Genomic DNA, 7,330 nt, shown 5'->3' with positions numbered 1-7,330 from the left:
TCAAAGTTCACTATAGTCATTCAAAGTTCACATGTTCATTATGAATTCACCTTTTGATCATATAAGAGAATATACTTCATCACAAGCCTTACCAGCACCCTGGCATTGAGACCCCTACATTCTATTTACTTTCTTTTGATATATATTATTTATATCAAGCTTTGTCCTTCTTTGTCTTATCTCAACTTACTGGTTTTACCACTATGCTTTTCTTAATACCTTTGGATAATTAAGATACCCACATGGAAAACAATTGTCTTGACCTTTTGGTAGCAAATCAATTATTGTCATTCCTACTCCTCCCCACTATAGGGGAAATCTGACCTTTAAGAAACCTGTAATTTCTGACACATGTGAAAAATGTCCTGTGCTCTGTTTGCTATAAAGCCTTGTGTTTTACCCTGACTAAACTAGAGGTTTGTACTAGGATCTCTCCTGGCATTCTTACTGCATCACAGAGTCCCTAGAACTTTGCCAGTGCTCCCGTGAGGTGAAGTCCAGCAAGGAAGGGCAAACTGACTGGTTCTCCCTTGCTCGCTCAAGAGACAAAGCAATTCAGACAAGAGACACTGGGAGAATTGAAACACTCTCATTTAATGGCAGAAGAACGTGATTTTAAATAGGAATTCAGACAAAGAACATATTCAAACATGTCAGAAATTACAGGTTTCTTAATGTCAGCTTGCCCCTATGGTAGGGTCTGGTATGACAGGAATTGATGAGATACATAAAGGTCAAGACAATTATTCTCCATGATGCAAGCAACTAATTATCCAAAGGTATCTGAGAGAAACATAGGGGTTAAGTCAGCAGGGTGAGATAGAAAGAAGATAAACAAGCATGGTAGTTATCAAAGCTATAAGGAAATAAGTTTGGAGTTTTCACTGACTGATGTCAGAGAGGTGTGTTATAGAGTATGCTTTCTCTAGTGATCAAAAGTGAGGTGCTTGTGTGAACTCTGGGTGACTATGTGAACTTTGAATGAACCTTAAGGCAGGCAGCCATGTGTCCTGCAGTTAATGGAGAGAGGCAATGAGGTTTCTGTGGGCTTGAGAGACTGAAAGGGAAGAACTAAGTCTGAGAGATGATTTTTCCCCTTTGCTCATCTTGGTTGAAAGAGACTTACAAGGGGGTATCTTCTCAGACCTCCATCCAAGGATGGGGGAGTTTTCCCTAAGCTCTATAAAGCTTACACATATCCCCACAGAACTTGCAACAAAGAAGTAAATGGATTACATCCTGATTGGAGGTATTCCATGTGAGTGCCAGCATGGTGTGTGTATTGCAAGGGCATTCTCCAGAGACTCTCAGGTCTGGGATGCCATGCTGGAAAACCCCATGTCCCTGGTTCTAGGATTCTAGTTCTTAATTACCTCATTTCCCTGTTTTTTTGAGGGGTTGGACTTGGGGTAGACTTTAGGTTTGCCCTCCTTGTATCCTCAGTGAGTCCTGCAAGAGGAAGAGAGGCTGGCTGTTCACTGGCATCTAGAGGTACGACATCTGGGCTGGACCCCATGGTGTTTGTGTCCTTGAAGGTAAACTCCACTAGGGTCATCTCCAGTCAGGAACTTCAGACCAAGACAGCAGAATGAGGACATCACAACCTCCCTCAACCTCGCTTTATGTTCCAATTTATGCTTCATGTGGAGTGGGGACACTGGGGGTGTCAGGAGCTGTATTTCACTAGGATCTGGCTGGGAACCCAGCCTTCACTCTTATGACTGGCCCAAAGGGCTGGGGGCAACTTTAGACACAGGTAATTCCCATAGATTCTGCACAAAACAAACCTAGGAATAAAACCTAGGAATAAAACAATCCTTCAACCAAAGGGCTGGGGGCAACTTTAGACACAGGCAATTCCCATAGATTCTGCACAAAACAAACCTAGGAATAAAACAATCCTTCAACCTTAGGGATTGTGTAGGTGAGGTTGGGCTACACTGAGAGGCACTGGCTGTGTGGCTGAACTAGCTTTTAGGACAAGGTTCCTAGCATTAGAGATTTCCTGTGTCCCTAAAGTGTAAGGTGAATATGGGTGGCATTTGCTGGTTGGAATCTAGACTTGATGCTGGGTGTCTGGCTAGGCAGAGAGCTCTGTATTCTCACCTGCTACTGTGCCACAGTAACACAGCTGGAAACATAAACCTACCAGAAACATTGGCCCTACTGAATGACATGAATTTTTCCATATCAAACTCTCCTCTGAACTCTGGGGGTCCTGTGGGCCCATCTGATACCGTGCTTGGTACCAGGAAATCCCTGTGGGGCTAGTCCATGAAGACATGCTGGAAAAGCTGGCCAATTATTGCCTGCTTTTGCATCTAGTGTTCTGCTCACTCTATCCTGGTATCCAGAGTCTGTGTCCTTGAGAGGTCAGTCCATCAAAAAACCTAGAAGTTCCAGGACTGGGAGAAAAAAAAAATTGATAAATCAACAACGTGCTGCTTAATAACCACTGGGTCAAAGAGGCACTCAAGCAATAAATTCAAGTGTTTCTTGAAACAAATGAAAATGAATACACAAGCTATCAAAATATTTGGGACACAGATAAAGTAGTACATAGAGGGAAACTCATAGCCATACAAGCACACATTAGAGAAGAAGAAAAAGCTCAAATGATCCTACTGTATTCCTTAAGGACTTAGAGCAAGAGTAACAAAGGAACCCTAAAGCAACCAGAAGGATAGAAATAACTAAAATTAGAGAAAAATTAACATAGAAAATAAGATAACCATGTAAAATATCAATGAAGCCAAAAGGGAAAATAACTAACTAAGAATATTAAAGCATAATGATAAATCTTTTGCATGATTTTCGGGATTTTGGTGGTGTCAGTTGAGATATCTCCTTTATTGTTTACAATTATATTTACTTGAGTCTTCTCCACCTTTTTTAGTGAGTCTGGCTAGGGGTTTGTTAATTTTGTTTAATATTTCAAAGGACCAATATTTGGCTTCATTGATCTTTTGTATGGTTATATTATTTTCAATGTGGGTTGAAGCTGTGTTCATAAAAGCAAGGTCCACTATCCCTTTTAACTCCTGTGCCATTTAGTTACAAATTTTGGAGTTCCAGACACCATAGTCAATGAGAACCACATATTATTTCTCTCTGCATGTGAACTAGCAGTTACAGGTAAACATGGAGATTGAGCATTACCTCAGAGTCTCATAACACAGCAGGACTTTTACATGTGTGCACACAACCATATAACAGGGGTTTTCCATTAGCCAGATGGTGACACAATTGAATCCCTTTCTCTCTCACTGATCCCACATAAACTCTGAATCCCTACCTAAAACTTTTTTGTTTATTTTGTTTTTATGTTATTTGTCATCTTCATGTATTCACTATCAGCTAATTAAATATGACTTGCTTGAATCAAATATTGTCCCTTTGATAACTGTCCTATGTGATGAGCAATTTGAGTCAGAAGTAACAGTAATAGAAGTGAAAAATTGAAAGATCAGAAAATTCTTAGATCCCTCACCCCACACCAGTGGTTCCTAATACCCTTCCCAGTGTCTACCAAAGCCCAGGACTTTGGGGAGAAGACAAAGGAAGGAGGTCACCCCAGAGTTCACAGAAGTGAGTGACACCTGCCTTCTAGGTTGCAGCTGCCCTAACTTGTAGAAAGGTCTCACCTTCTTCCACATGGCCTCCATGAAATCTACTCTCATTTACAGATCAATTTAGGGTGTGGTGACCCACATATCTTCTCTCCACCAGAATCCTCAGTGTCTAGCACAATGGAAGGGGAGAGGGGAGAAGAGGGGGTCAGCAAGAGCTACTGAGCTCATCTGCTTCATGCCTGCTGGAGGAGTGTGGTGGAGGGAGGAGACTGGATGTGGAGTCTGCTTCTCCACTTTGCCTTGAATCCAGGGCTGTCTGTGTCCCACAGACACCTGTGTGCTTTCTGGTCTGTCTGTGCCCACTTGGCATCTTCCTGGGAAGGGTTCAGGTGGGTGTGTGCTGCCTGAAACCTCCTCTAGATGCTGCTTAGGTTGTATTTGTGACCAGAGATGCTGGGCCTTTTGCTCCTGCAGGTTGAGGAGAATGAGGCACCACGTCTAGGGTTAAGGCTGGGATGGAAAAGAGGTTCTGCCAGTTGCTGAGGGAAGACTAAGGGCTACCTTGTGCTGGGAAATGGTGGTTTATATCTTGTATGAGGATCCTCCAAGCAGTCTTAGTTTTGGGGCTCTGGTGCTGGGTCACCCAATTTCTCAGGTTCTGAGAGGGGTTAGACTTGGGGTAACCTGTTGTTTTGTTTCCCCAGTAACCCCAGTTATCCCAGAATGAGGGAAAGAGACCAGCTATTTGCTCTATCCTGAGCTAAGATGGCTGGACCATATACCACAGTGACCAGGGTGGGATACTGACCTAAGATCAACTCCAGTAGGGAACTTGGACCAAGGTACAAGAATGAGAACATTTAAAGTATTCCTTTGTGTCTCAACTCATGCTTTGTGTTTCATTTACACAAGGGAGTCTTAGCTGAGGGATTGAACAATCTCTGAGTGCAAGGTTCCCAACATTAGTGATCCTCTGTGTTCTCCAAGTGTAAGGTTAAATATAGATGCCATCCACTGGTTGGGATCAATACTTTATTCTGGGTTTCTGGTTGTGCAAATATCACTGTGGTACCAACCACTATAATACCACAATGATACAGCTGGTAACAGAAACCTACCAGGCTCAATGGCCCTGCTGGGGACAAGGACATTTCCACATCAGACTCTAATCTTAGGTCTGGAAGGAGGTCCTATGGGGCCTGCCTGATATTGGGTTTGATGTCAGGGAAATCCTTTTGGGTCTAGGCCATGGATACACACAAGAGATGATGACCAGTCATAGTAAGGTCCTGCTTCTTCTGTCTTATTCACTTTGGCCTGGAAGCCGGTTCATCTGTCCTTGAGGGGTCAGTCCATCAAGTGCTGTGGGTGGGAGTCTCCAAGGACACAGAGATCCTGATTCTTTAGCTCATGCCTGGATCACTGCATTTGTTCTTCCGTCACAGGGTTCCAAGTAGACCTAATCCTCCTACCCAGCCTTTATGAAAAGAGGGGACTGCCTCACCTCTGCTGCAACATGGAATTGTTGTCTCACTGGCCAAGTGTGGTTCAGGGTCATAGGACTTGGTGACAGTACTGTCCTCTGGGTGGGTGAGCAGTAAGGTGTCAGAAAGCTCAGGAGAGGCCACTACTGTAATAAAAGTAGAGACAGGAGACTGTCCAGTGTCCCTTTTTCCCCATGACTCTGTCTCAGCAGTTTGATGTTTCAGATTCCTAATTTGAGACCTGAGGGATTGCCCCCCCGCCAAGAACACAGGCTTTTATCCTGAGTCCTCCTCCCACTAAGAGCAGGAGTCAGGTCATGATCTCAAAGGCCTGGATCAGAGAGAGTTCCTGTAGTCAGTGCTGGGGTTCTGATCACTATCGTAGGTGACATCACTATGAGCCTAAGAGCTGTGGTGGCCACTGCCTTCTGCCTATGGCAGCTTCCAGAGACTATGTCATGGTCACAGGGAGCCTCCCCATCACTAGACATCCATGAATCTGGGCCCAAAGGACCACTTGAGCAATAAGTGGATATATCCCAATAGCATGGACCATAGTAGCCCCTCTGAGGACTGCAGGACTCATTATATAGCATTTGAAAGACTGGAGGTACTGGAAGAAAAAAGTATGGTGCAGGGCCGCAGATGAGGTTCCAGGGATATACTACATATGTGAGCTTTCTTTCAGAAACCATAGAGGCCACAGAAGACATCTAGTAGGCTGGGAACCTAGATAACTGAATACTTAGGTCCTAGGACATAGGCTTCAGCAGCTGCAGGAGGACTTTATCTGAACTCAGGCCCAATAGGTATCTATCAGTTCTCTGAGGCTCCAGATGTGAGGTCTACACCACTAGAGTGACCATCTTCTGGTCTCAGATGAGAAAGGAGAGTGATAGTTTTTGTGTTTGGAGCAAAGGATAGAAACACCACTGGTCCTGATGAAGGGGTGGTCTCTAATTCCTACTTCCATGGTGCTGCAGGATTTAGAGGATGGAGCTTTTGTGATAAGTTACCTACTGCTGGTTTGAGACTCTGCACAGGACTTTCTTCCCAGAAAAGGAATCCTGGACATATTTAGGGCAGGCTGTAGGGAGGATATGGGGAACCCAACATGCACAGTAAAGTTATGGGTAGGGCAGGGAGGGCATGTGTCTGAGACCCGCTACTTCATTTCTTGGGCACAAGACTGAAGAACAGATAAGAAAGTATGCGAGGTCATCTGGAGTCAAGTAGTTCCCTAAAGGCAATATCTGGACTGATGTCCCATATGTTCCTCTTGACACAGTGGGTGGGGCACATGCCAAGGTATAGGGCTGATGGCAGGTATTTTTGCTATAGGCTCTGTCATGTTGGCTGTACCCATAATTACACAATGAGAGGTACCTTGAGAAAAACTACTATAGGGATCTCTCCCCCTCGCCCCCAGGACCCAGTGTGGAAGTTTGTTCAGGGGGATGTCCCTAGAGTCATGGGAATTCTGGATGAAATGTGGCTTAAGGGTCTTCCCAGGGACCAGCAGAGTCCTCCTTCAGCTTTCCTGTGACTGAGGGATGACACTGAGGCAAGGATATTGGGTGTATGCACCCAGCAAGGTGAATAATTTGCATATGAAATATTTTCCAAGCAATATACTTAACATGTCTACACACTTGATTTTGGGCTCACCCTCAGAACTGGCTGCTGTGCTGTTATGGCACCACTTGGTCGTAGTGCTGAGGTGTTCAAGGTTTTTGTGGTGTCATGTCCTGTGCTATTGGGGAGCTTCAGTATTGGGCTCTGGTGCTATGGTATCAGTCTGTTAGTGTTGGGTGTTCTTGTGCTGGGTGTTGTTCTGACTGACTTCTGTGGTAATATAATATTGGGGTGTTGTAGTGCTGATTGTCATGATATTGGAGTGCTGTCATGTTGGAGTGATGTGGAGAACTTCAGAGACCAGGGTCCTAAGTACGTGTGCTCAGTACTGTGCTAGCCCACCAAAGCCAGTGCCACATCTGTGTGACCCTTTACCAGATTTGGGGCTCACAGAGAGTAATGGGGCACTATCACCCTCAATGTCTTTGTTGGACCCTCAGTAGGTGCATCTTCGAGGCTGTGATGAAACAGCTTTGGCCTCTGTGCCTTAGTGTAGTTCAGAGCCTGCCCAGTCTATAGACTGGAGTCATGGGGCCTTGGACATGGGGGGGTAAGTTTTATGTTATTGTATATGCAAGAAGACATGTCCTCTCTGGATTCCATGTACCACCATGTCTTTCTGCACAGGCCAATTTGAGA

The sequence above is a fragment of the Erinaceus europaeus genome, chromosome 14 (genome assembly GCF_950295315.1).
Source record: "Erinaceus europaeus chromosome 14, mEriEur2.1, whole genome shotgun sequence".
NCBI classification, from domain to species: Eukaryota; Metazoa; Chordata; class Mammalia; order Eulipotyphla; family Erinaceidae; genus Erinaceus; species Erinaceus europaeus.
This window is presented reverse-complemented; position numbering follows the sequence as displayed.